Consider the following 13,174-nt stretch of genomic DNA (forward strand, 5'->3'; position numbering starts at 1 on the left):
AAATTTCTAAAAACCAATGAGAATGAGCACACGATGTACCAAAACTTATGGGCCACAAGAAAGGCACTTATCAGAGGAAGTTTCATAGTGATACATGCACACATGAGAAAGGAGTAGAGACTCATGATTGATAAGCTTGCACAAAATTTACAACAACTAGAGCAGTCAGCAGGACAATCCTACTAATGAAAAAGAAAGGAAATTATAAAAATCAGGGCTGAGATTCAGGAGAGGGAAAATAAGAAAACTCTGGGGAAAATATTGCTGCTAAAAGTTGGTTCTTTGAAAGGATAAACAGAATCGACAGTCCACTGGCCAACCTAACCAAAGAAAGGAGGGAACAAATTTAATAGCAAGACTAAGGGACCACAGAGGACATTACAACAGACCCAAATGAAACAAAAAAGGATAATTACACAGTACTATGAAGGATTGTACTGCAATGAATTGAGCAATTTGGAAGACATGGACAAATTCTTGGAAAATCAATCACTCCCTAGTCTATCCTCAATGGACATCAAAAATCTCAACAGACCCATAGCAATAGAAGAAATAAACAAGGTTATCAAGGGATTACCAACAAAAAATCTCCTGGACCAGATGACTTCACTGGAGAATTCTACAAAGCATTTGGGGAAGAACTAACACCAATTCTACACAAACTCTTCCAGATAATAGAAAAAGACAGCAAACTACCGAACTCCCTCTATGAAGCTAATATAGCTCTGATACCAAAACCTGGCAAGGATCCCACAAGAATTGAGAACTACAGACTGGTATCCCTAATGAGCATCGATGCAATCATCCTTAACAAAGTACTAGCCAACAGAATACAAAAGTATGTCAAACAAATAATTCACTATGACCAAGTGGGATTCATACCAGGGATGCAGGGATGGTTCAACATTTGAAATACCATTATTATTATTCATCACATTGACATGAAAAAGTATAAGAACCTCATGATAATATAGATAGATGCAGAAAAAAACATTCGACAACATCTAATACCAATTCCGGTTTATGACACTTGAGAAGACAGGAATGGAAGATAGGAATTCCTCAAGACAATACAAGCTTTATATGAAAAACCAACACTCAACGTGGTAGTCAATTGAGAAAAGACTAACACAATTCCACTGAAAAAGGGAACCAGACAAGGATGCCCTTTGTCCCATTCTTATTTAATATCGTTCTGCAGGTTTTAGTTAATAGCATAAGGCAAAGAAGAGACATCAAAGGTATTCTTCAGGGGAAGGAAGAGGTGAAACTGTCATTATTTTCAGATGATATGATTTTATATACAGAAAATCCCAAGAGGTCCACAAGGGGAGTACTGGAAGCAATAGAGGAGTTTGGCAGAGTGACAGGATACAAGATCAACAAACACAAGTTTACCGGATTATTATACACATTGGATAAGACCACAGAAGAAGAGATAAAAAAGGTGGTACCCTTCACAATAGCCAGATACAAATGGAAATATCTAGGGATATACCTGACTAAAAGAACAAAAGATCTATATGGGGAAAACTACAGAACACTATTACAAGAAACCAAGAGTGACCTCAACAAATGGAAGAACATCCCTTGTTCGTGGATTGGAAGACTCAATATAGTCAAAAATGTCAGTTCTGCCAAAGACCCTATATAAGTTTAATGCCATCCCGATACAATTACCTTTATCTTTCTTCAAAGAAATGGAATAACTGATTACTAACTTCATATGAAGAGGGAAGAAGCCGAGAATTAGCAGAAAACTCAAGAAGAAGGACACAGTGGGAGGGCTTGCTTTACCTGACTTTAGCCCATTCTATACAGCCACAGTTGTCAAAACCACTTGATATTGGTACAATGACAGATACTCAGACCAATGGAAAAGAACTGAAAACCCAGAAATAAAATCATCAGCATATATACAACTGATCTTTGATAAGGGCCCCAAAAATATCAAATGGGAAGCAGATGCCCTCTTTAACAGAAAAAAAATGGATATTTACCTGCAGAAAGATGAAGCAAGACCCTTATCTCACTCCAAGCTCAAGGTGGATCACAGACCTTGAAGTTAAACCCCAAACTATTAGGGCCATCAATGCGGGATTTGGGACCAACTTAAGAATTTGGCACAGGGAATACACAGGCTATTAGAAATACGGAAGGACTGGGGGAAGGGAGACTTCGGATACGGCAAGATATAACAAAATAACGAGGTATAAATTACCAAGGGCACATGAGGGAGAGGGAAAGAGGAGGGAGGGGAAAAAAAAGATGACCTGATGCAAAGGGCTTAAGTGGAGAGCAAATGCTTTGAGAATGATTGGGGCAGGGAATGTACGGATGTGCTTTATACAATTAATATATGTATATGTATGGATTGTGATAAGAGTTGTATGAGTCACTAATAAAATGTAAAAAAAGAAAAGCGGAGAAAAAAAATGATTAGGGCAAAGACTGTACAGATGTGCTTTATACAATTGATGTATGTATATGTATGAACTGTGATAAGAGTTGTATGAGCCCCTAATAAATTGTTAAAAAAAATAAACTTTAACTATATTAATAAAAAAGAAATACGGAAGGACACAAACACAGAGGATGCACACATTGACAAATGGGATATGCTGAAGATAAAACACCTGTGTACATCGAAAGAATTCACCAAGAGCATAATAAGAGAGTCCATGGACTGGGAAAATATCTTAAGCAATGACACATCAGACAAAGGCCTTATTACTCTGCTTGCTTCCCAAAAAAAACCCCCAAAATTGATTGCCCACTTGAGAGCTGGGCAAAGGACTTGAACAGAAGTTTCACAGGGGGCAGAAATCTGAATGGCCAACAAACATGTGAGAAAATGTTCCCGATCTTTAGCCATAAGGGAAATGCAAATTAAAACAACAATGAGGTACCATCTAACACCCTCAAAGGTAGCCCAATTAAAAAAATCAGAAAGCAACAAGTGTTGGAGGGACTGTGGGGCGACAGAAACTCTCATCCACTTCTGGTGGACCTGTAAAGATGTACAGCCCCTATGGAAATCGATTTGGCCATAACTAAATAGATGGAAATCAAGCTACCATATGACCCAGCAATCCCCCTACTGGGCATATACCCAGAAGAGGCAAGAAACAAACCAAGGCCAGACATCTGTGCTCCAATATTCATTGTGGCACCGTTCACAATTGCAAAGAGCTGGAAACAACCCAAATTTCCATCAACTGATGATTGGATTAAAAAACTGTGTTATATACATACAAAGGAATACTATGCATCGCTAAGAAGCAGTGATGAACGTATGAAGCACAACGCTGCATGGGAAGTACTGGAGGAAATAATGCTAAGCCAAGTAAGTCAAGCACAAAAGGACAAGTACCACATGAGTCTGCTCAGGTAAGCTTAAAAAAAAATTTTTTTTAAGGCATAGGGAAAAAGCTACTGTATACAAACATTCCTGGGGGGTGAGGACCAGGTAATATGGCAGGGACCAGACCAAATACAGGGATACACATGACAGACACCTAAAAAATAGCTGGGCAAAAGGAAAAAAGAGTAATAAAAAAGAAATGGTTAGTGGGGGCACAGGGCACTAACCCACCCAAAGAGAGGGTATTGTTTAAATCTCCACAGGGAAAGAGGAACCAGACTTCAACCCAGTGCTCCAAGATTTGAATGCAACATGTCGGCGTTGGAGCAGGGAACCAGTGGAGAAGTCTGGGGATCCAGCCCCAATCTCAACTACTAAGTGGTCACCTGACCCACTCACCAGAACAATTTATTTCAAAGGTTGGCATTGAATCTGCAGCTTTCGGAGTCGGACATATCTAATCAGAGCACAGGGGAGCAGATGAAGTGGGAGGAGGAGAAAGTGGAGCACATCTGGCCTCACATCTGACATGAGGACGATGTTCCCAACTAGAACAGCCAGTCCACAGAAAGGACCACTTGGCCAGTCCCACTATGAGACATGACGCCCCTCACTGACCCATAGCCCTACAGGGGACAACACCGGAGACACAGTGTGGGAATTGCACCTGACCTGATCCCACCACACCTAGGCAAAATACTAAGGGGGTGCAACAGAGCAGCAAGGGAATGGAACAACGAGGTCCCCAGGGAATGCTGAAGGTGGACTTTGGGGCCAGGGCATGGCGTACCAGCAGACTGGACTGGAAAACAGTTCTAAAGGCTAACAAACGATTCTTGGACTAACTACAAGCTTTTCTTTCTTGTTATACTTTGTTGTTGTTGTTTTTTGTCATTATTTTGTTGTTGTTGTTTTGTTGTATATTGTTGCTTGGTTTTGCTCTGTCTTGTTTTTGTGCATGTTATTATCTTCTCAGGTCTGTCTAAATAAGATAGGCTGGACAAACAATCTCGAGGAGAAAACAATAGGACTGACAATTCCGGGGGACATGGGAGAGGAGAAGGTGGGGGGAAAGGCAGTAGTGTTAACAAAGCCAGGGACAAGGGAACAACAAGTGATCCAAATCAGTGGTGAGGAGAGTGTGGGAGGCCTGGTAGGGCATGATCAAGGGTAATGTAACCAAGAGGAATTGCTGAAGCCCTGGTGGGGACTGAGCATGATGGTGGGACAGGAGGAAAATCAAAGGAAATAGAGGAATGAGCTGGGAGGCAAAGGGCATTTATAGAGGCCTAGATAAAAACATGTACATATGCATATATATTTATATATGAGGATGCAGAAATAGATCTATGTGCATATATTTATAGGTTTAGTTTAAGGTGGAGGAAGGACCTTGGGCCCCAACTCAAGTACTCCCTCAATGCAGGAATACTTTCTTCTATTACATTGGCATTCTATGATGCTCACCTTACCAACACAACCGCTGAAGAAAAAGCGGGTGAATAAGCAAATGTGGCGAAGAAAGCTGATGGTGCCCGGCTATCAAAAGAAATAGCGTCTGGGTTCTTAAAGGCTTAAAGGTAAACAAGCGGCCTTCTAGCTCAGAATCAACAAAGCCCACATGGAAGAAGTACACCAGCGTGTTCTATCACGAGGTGTCGAAGGGATCAGGTATCAGGCATCATCAGAACAAAAAATCTTAACATAGTGACTAAGGGCGGGGGGGGGGGGGGAGTGTGGAGTGGAGTCCCAAAGCCCATTTGTAGGCTACTGGAGATCCCCTTACAGAAGGGTTTCGGGGAGGAGACTCAGGGTGTGATGTAGCAATGATGAAAAATACAACTTTCCTCTAGTTCCTAAATGCTTCCTCCTCACCCCACTATCATGATCCCAATTCTACCTTGCAAGTCTGGCTAGACCAGAGGATGTACTGTGGTACAGATAGGAACCAGAAACACAGGGGATCCAGGGTGGATGATCCATTCAGGACCAGTGGTGTGAGTGGTGATACTGGGAGTGTAGAGGGAGAGAGTGGGTTGGAAAGTTGGAACTGATTACAAGGATCTACATGTGACCTCCTCCCTGGGTGACGGACAACAGAAAAGTGGTGAAGGGAGACTTCGGATAGGGAAATTCATGACAAAATAATAATTTATAAATTATCAAGGGTTCATGAGCGAGTGTGGAGGGAGGGGAAAGAATGAGGACCTGATGCCAGGGCCTTAAGTGGAGAGCAAATGTTATGAGAATGATGAGGACAATGAATTTACATATGTGCTTTACACAATTGATGTGTGTATTGATTGTGATAAGAGTTGTATGAGTCCCTAATAAGACGATTTGAAAAAAAAGAATGTGTCAACTTGTTTTTAAGGGCCTGTGGCATTTTGTGGGCTTGAGGCATTTTGTGACCCCATGAGTAATATTTCAATGTACATTCTGAAGGAAGAGCAGAGACTCCTTTCAGGAGGAACACTAAATACGTTTTTGGTAAGTGATAGTGAGACAGAGCATTTGGTAGCTGTTAACTGCACAAGGAACCGCATACATATTGAGGTGATGAAATTATTTCTAGAAATCTTAACTAGAACTATGATCAATGTATTGTGACTCGTCAATGGCACCACTAGCAGCCTGGTCTGAAACAAGGACACATAAGGTTTTCCATGTAAAGGATATGGCTATGACTCCTTGAAACCACAATTCCTGAGGACATTTGTATCTGATCCAGTGGGTCTCATAGTACTTAGGCCTGTAGCTCTCAGTTTCCTAACATGTTTGAAGTAGCTTTACTCTCTAGGTACCAGGGAAAGTCTATGTGGCCTTGTCCAATTGGCACTTATCAATAGTGGATAATTAGGGTCAAACTTTTCAGATACAACAGTGCGTACTCAGAAGTCTTGACCTTAAAGACCCTGGTTTTATTTTGTTGGGTCTCAACTTGGCCCCAAATTGTTATCCACTTATCTCTTGAATATGTGCCTTAGCTCTGTAAATGAGAAGTGTGACATCTCATCTACTGGAATCTCCCCATATTAAACCTGTGAAATATTTTAGTCCTTTCTCCTGAAGAACAAATCACCTATCCTCTCCCCACCCCCGCAAACCTTCCCTCTATTTTATTCAATAAAACATACTATTGACAGCATTCACTGCGTCAATCCATCTTTTCCAGGGTCTTTGTTTATGGCCCTCTCCTTAACCAAGCGTAAGATCCCTCTCCAAGGACAGGTCTGCTCTGAAGCATGACCAAAGGAAGAGCGTGACCGCAGTCCCCCACTACCACAAATTATGCAGTCGCGTTTCCCACATTTGGGGAAATCGCAGGGGTCAGCACATCCGGAGTGCAATGAATAAGCCTCGCCCTGGGAAAATCACCTTCGTGATCATGATCTCTCCCCTGCCAGCCAAGACCCACCTGAGATCTGCAATGGTGTCCCTTGCTCCACAACCTCTTCTAAATCAAGCCTGAATCTCTGAGAGTTTCCTGTTAATGTATTTGCATTTGATGTCAGTGATTTTTAAAATAATTTTCACCTTCTGTTGGATAACCTTTCTTTGGAATGAGTGCAAACATGGCTCTTTTCCAGTCAGTTGGATGAGTCACTGTATTCCAAACTTCTTGGCATAGATGCGTGCTTCAGCAACTTGTGGAAACACTCCACATGGTATTGCACTGATGTACTGCTGCGACCCTCACTGGGGCATCACTTTCCTGTCGGTTTGTCATCCTGTGGCGCCTTGTGTGTTGTTGTGATGCTGGAAGCTATGCCACTGGTATTTCAAGTACCAGCAAAGTAACCAAGGGAACAGGTTTCAACAGAGCTTCCAGACTGCAAACAAGGAGTAAGTTTTCCCTTTCATATAAATTAGCCAAGGGAAACATATGGATAGCTATGAAACCGTGTGCGATACTGAAATCTGCATGCATAGAACAAGAGCATTGTCAAAGATAGTGCCGAGAGATGAGCCCCTCAGGCTGGAAGACACTCAAAACACGACTGAGGAAGAAGTGCCTTCTCAAAGCACTGTGGACCATAATGCTGTCGATCGATAAAGCCTGAGGGAGGAAAGCCTTCAGAATCCTCATTTGCTGATGGGGCAGGATTCAAAATGAGAAGAAACCACTGAAAATATCATTTAGTCATTGAAACTTGGAGTGTACTGAGTATCGACCTAAGACAATTAGAAGTCATCAAAAACGAAATGGTGTACATAAAGGCAGATACCTAGGCATTAATGAACTACAATAGTCTGTATTGGCCATTTTGAATCAGAAAATCATACAGTTTAATTGTGCCAGGAATTACAAAGTCAAGAGGAATGGCATTGCATTAATTATTAAAAATGGTATTTCAAATTTTATCTTGAAGAACAATGCTGTCTGTGATAGGATAATGTCTATCCAGATATAAGAAACTCCAATCAATACAACTTCCATTAAAATTTATGCATCAATTACTAAATTTACTGATGCAGAAATTGAAGAATTCTGCCAATGTGTGCAGTCTGAAATCACACATGCAATCAAGATACTTTGATAATTGTTGACAATTGGAAAGAAAAAGGAAGGAAGAGTAATTGGAAAATATTATCTTGGTGATAGAAATGTAGCTAGAAATCACACGACAGAACTTTGCAAGATCAACAACTTCTTCATTGCAAATACCTTTTGCCAACAACACAAAAGGCGACTATAACATGACCTTCTCCAGATGGAATGCACAGACTGACTCCATCTGTGAGAAGAGACAATGGACATGCTCACTATCAGCAGCTAAAACCAGGCCCATGTTGACTGTGGGACAGGCCTTATAAGTAAATTCAGGTTGAAACGGAATCAAATGAAAACAAGTCCAGGAGAGCCAAAGTACAACCTTTGAGTCTATCTCACTTGAACCTCAAAAACATCTGAAGACCAGACTTGATGCATTGAACACTAATTACAGGAAATCTGATGACTGGGATAATATCTAGAATATCATGTATTGAGAGGCAAGCAATACAGTAAGGGGTTATTATAAAAGACAATAAAGAAAAAGAAAAAAACATACTATTGACATATTATGTTCTAGCCTCCTAACTACAGTACATGATCATCTGTGGATTTATTTTTATGGTTTTATTCATTCGAAACAATTTAATAGTGTTATAGGCATGTAATCCACACATCACACAGTTCAGTAGTTCAATCATAATAAGAGTTGTACACTCATTGCCCAATCAAATTATTTTTGAACGTTCACTCCTGCCTCCATGGTTAAAGCACTTTTAAAATGAGTTGTGTAATCATCATCAGTTCTAAAGAGTGCTCCCTCCCCATCCCACATGCATCATTTGCTCCCTCAAACCTACTCTCCCTAACTCCCGCCCTAACCTCTCCATCCCCTATAAACCCTTGCAGTAGTTCTTATGTTTGTGCTCCTATTCCTTCTGTGCTTAGCAACCTGGAAAACAAACAGAAGCAGTATAAAGAGAAAAAGTTCAATTGCAAGGATAATATAATATTACAGAGATAAAAATACAAATAGTTGGAAAGAAAGAAAAGACCGGCGTGAATTGGTATGATTTCTGTAAGAGCTCCAATAAAATGCTTTCAGGGGGAAATTGTCACGCATCTGAGTGTGAGTTTGAGCCCCTGTCCCAACAACCAATTTTTCAAAAAGACATAAGAAAGTGTCCATTTGGGATGGTATCTGTATTTGAAATGAATTCACCTCTTTGTGATGTTTGGCTTAGGATCTGTAAGTAATAGTGACTTTATTAGATAGAAACCAGGCTACTGCCAACAACATGTTGGGTCAAATTGGGGCCAACCTGTTGCTCAAAGTTTACATTTGGAAATCCACAAGGGTTGCAGCGACCAGGAGCACAGGAAGGAGGATGGTGGGGGATGGAAGAAAGACAGGAGACCTGATACAAGAAGCTGAGGCAGGTGGAGCCTGTTCCCTGATGAGGAAGGAGGCTTCCCAGCAACTGCAGCGCATTAATTTATACGGGCAAGGCATAAGGAATTTCATGGCTAGTCGAGGGGAGTCGGAAGCTGGGAAGAAGGAGCATAGCTGATTTGCAGGTCATCCTGCTTCAGCAATGTTACAGGGAACAAGGGGGGAACTGTCAACTGTCCCTTAGGTGAAGGACACGACACTTGTTGCATCCGCTCCTTGAGCTGTCAGCACCCTTCCATGGGGCCCTGCCTCAGCTGAAGGAAGTGATGATCCTGCCCCACTAGTCCAAGAAGTAGACAGTTTTTCCCCCCAAGAGTTTGCCTCCAGCTTCTCGCAGCCTTCACCAGTTGCATCTCACACTGGACACCTGCAAACATAGGGACATTCTAGTCAGCAAAACCCTCACACACATCCACTGTGTCTCTCCACCATGCACATTCATGCTTGCTTTTTCTCTGTAAAATCACTTTTTAACATAGTAACAAGGAAAACCCGGATCAGCACTCAAAGGTGACTTGTGTTCAGTCCTGATAATTGAATTTGGACACCTGGGAATTCCAGAGTTGAGGCACTTCTCCCAGGGCTGGGTTGTTTTATCAGCAGAAGGAAGGGTTGACACCAGTAAGTGAAGTGCATGACTGCTGAGAAGGTCATCACAAGAGCAGATAAGAATGTGCTAAGTATCATAGGGAGTCTCAGGCGTGTTGTTTATGATGAGTGGGGCTGCTAATTACAAAGTCAGCAGTTTGAACCACCAGTGGTTCATTGGGAGGAAGATGAGGCTTTCCACTCCCACTGAGATTTGCAACTTAACACTCCTACAGGGGAAGTGCTACTCTGGCCCCTTGTGTCTTTGAGAGGAAATGACTCAATGGCACTGATGCTTTTTGGATGTGCTTTTGGAAGGACACTGCATTCTGGGTAAAGTAAGGTATGTATAATTTTACTATACTAAATGGAGAGAACACAGCACTTTATTGCATTTTTGAATAAATACACAAATGTGGGTAGAGGCACCATTACCATCTTAACTTTATAGGTGTAAAACTACAAATGGAATTCTTAAAATTTCAGCTGTGTATCCCCCAGAGACTCACCTCATGCTCTTTGACCATGTTCTTTGAGCTCTTAGGGGGAAAAAACAAAGAATTTGAGGTAGGCTACTTCAATGCTGTAGTGTGAAATTTGTAAGATTTTCCTATGAAACTATCAGAGGACAACTCTTCATACCTAAAAGAATAGGTGAGCACAATGTCCCAATGGGGAACAGTTCCTCAGTTCTTCTATCCACACATGTGCCCATCATTGCAGGTTTCCATTGTGTTCAGAGTTCATAATGTGTTCCATGTTCTATTTCCTTAGTTTAAAAAAAGTCTTTGAAGATTAACAATTTGATAACAAAATTTACTCATCATAAGCTTCTGAGTTAACTTTTATGTCTTTAATTTAACTGACCCCACAGATAGATTATACAGCCCCCGTTAGCCATAATTATTAGTATTTTTACCCACACTTGTGCCTCTGGTCTTGGGTCACAAGCCAGTTTTGTGATAAGACAGACTTTAACCTACTTTGTCGTTTATGCTTCTTGCTTCTGCTGTCATATGGTTATTTCTCATTAAATAAAAATTTTAAATCACACTCCTATACTTACTTAAAAATGACTTTATTGTTCATGCTTAGATCTTTGGATATTTTTAGTTGTATGCCTGTGTGTGGCGGGTGGGGGACATGATCTGATACACGGATTCATTCTTCTGCACGTGGAAATCTAATTCTTTTTTTAGGGGGGGGTTTAAATTTTTATTTCAAAAGCTTGGATAGCTTCAATATCCAGGTCGTGGCAAAATCAGGACACGTGTAAAATACCTTACAATACATTAGATTCCCAAAAAGGTACCAAAAAGTACAGTAAAATTAACACTTCCGTTAACAGGAAATGTATGACACAAATAATATAAAATTAAAAGGTGAAAAAAGGTGACACTGGTTTCCTAAGATACAAGTTTACTCTTTACCCACCAGGGCCTGCAGGCCCAGGATACAGAGCAGCAGCAGGGCGCACACCCACCCCTCGGGTTTGGGGGAACCTGGTGTTAAATTAGGCCCACGATGCTGCTCGGCCTCTGATACACCACACGCTGCGAACACAACTAGCTCTGGAAATAGTAAACAGGAGAGTGATTTCCAGGGGGAAAATTTTAAATAAGATGCACATGGGACAGGCCATAGAAAGTTTGCCAAGTTAAATTTGGTACATAATTGTGTTCACTGATATCCAAACAGAGTGGCGCGGTCAGCTGTCGTGCCTGCCACGGCCTCAGTATGGCTTGTAGTTATTCTGGTGGCCACCGCGTCGCTGGCTCTTCCCGTAATTTGTACTACCCTGACTGTAGTCGTAGCCGTAGCCGTAATAGCCATAGGGCGAGTAGTCGTAGCCGCCATAGCCGGGCCCGTAGCCCTGCTGGTAGCCGTAGCCCTGGTTCCAGTAGTTGCCGTAGCCCTGATTCCAACTCTGACTCTGACCTCCACTTCCACCACCACCACCACTGCCTCGGTTCCCTCGGTTGCGGTTTCCACGGCCCCCAGGGCCGTACTGCTGCTGCTGGTAGACCTCTTTGGGCTGGGCCACCTGGATTTCACACTTGCTTCCACTGACAGTGTGAAACTTTTTCTCCAGAACCTTCTTCACAGGTTCCTCTTCTTTATAGGTGATAAAAACAAAGCCTCGTCTTTTGTTAGACTTTGGATCCATGGGAAGCTCAATGGCCTCAATCTCTCCAAATTCGCCAAAGTACTCCCTAATCTTCTCCTCAGTGGCCTCAGGATTCAGACCCCCAACGAAGATTTTCTTCACCGGATCCTTTTTCATGGCCATGGCCTTTTTAGGGTCAATAACCCGACCATCCAGCCGGTGCTCCTTCTGGTCTAGTACCTTCTCCACGCTGGTTGCATCTTTGAAGAGGATGAACCCAAACCCTCTTGACCGTCCAGTGTTAGGATCCATTTTTATTGAACAGTCAACGACCTCTCCAAATTTGGTAAAATAGTCTTTCAGATCCTTTTTGCTGGTATCCCAGCTCAAGCCACCAACAAACATTTTTCCCGCGTCCTCCTCGTTCTTGCTGGCGTTGATCTGGTCTCCCTCGGCGCCATTCTGATTGCCGGCCGGGGTGGCGGCGGTCGCCGTGGTGGCTACAGTCGCGGTCGCCGTCGTGGTCGCGGTCGCGGTGCCGGACCCGGCCGGCGACTCGCCCTCTGGGGCGGCCTCGTGCCCGTTTTCCGTGGCGCCGGTCGTCTCCATTGGCTGCTCGTCACCCGTTTCCGACATAGCTCGGCCGGTGCGCTGCGGCTCAGCTTCCCTCCGGCCCGCGTAGTTCCGCCGCCTTGGAAATCTAATTCTTACAGAATCATTTATTTAATGGTTACTTCACTTAAGAGGATTTAATACTCTTTTTTTAATTAATTTTAACAATTTATTAGGGGCTCATACAATTCTTATCACAGTTCATACATATACATACATCAATTGTATAAAGCACATCTGTACAGTCTTTGCCCTAATCATTTTTTCTCCTCTTTTCTTTTTTTACATTTTATTAGGGATTAATACTCTTATATAAAATAAGTTTACCTCAGTTGTATAAGCATATAATTTTTACTTTAAAATTTACTCCATTGGTCTATGTGGAGTCCCTCTGTGAAGGATTACACTCTATTCTGCTCACCATATAACAGGTGATTCACACTCACCCAGAGATACCTGAGAGTAAGGTCTAGTGAATCATTTCCCAAAGATGCCTGGAAAGTAAGAGGAGGAGGGACTGCATTTGTCTAAATGGTGAGATTCTGTTTTGCAGGA

At 42.2% G+C, this 13,174-nt stretch overlaps 1 non-coding gene and 1 pseudogene across 1 annotated transcript; both read right to left on the reverse strand.

Annotated features, from left to right (window-relative positions):
* Positions 1-6,615: 6,615 nt before the first annotated feature.
* On the reverse strand, positions 6,616-6,779 carry LOC142428187 (U1 spliceosomal RNA). The gene has a single exon (XR_012780158.1). It is a non-coding gene; the product is annotated as a U1 spliceosomal RNA (small nuclear RNA).
* A 4,663-nt stretch (positions 6,780-11,442) lies between these two features.
* Positions 11,443-12,643, reverse strand: LOC142427818 (heterogeneous nuclear ribonucleoprotein A/B pseudogene; annotated as a pseudogene).
* Between the last annotated feature and the right edge of the window lie 531 nt (positions 12,644-13,174).

The sequence above is a fragment of the Tenrec ecaudatus genome, chromosome 15 (assembly GCF_050624435.1).
Source record: "Tenrec ecaudatus isolate mTenEca1 chromosome 15, mTenEca1.hap1, whole genome shotgun sequence".
In the NCBI taxonomy this organism is placed as follows: domain Eukaryota; kingdom Metazoa; phylum Chordata; class Mammalia; order Afrosoricida; family Tenrecidae; genus Tenrec; species Tenrec ecaudatus.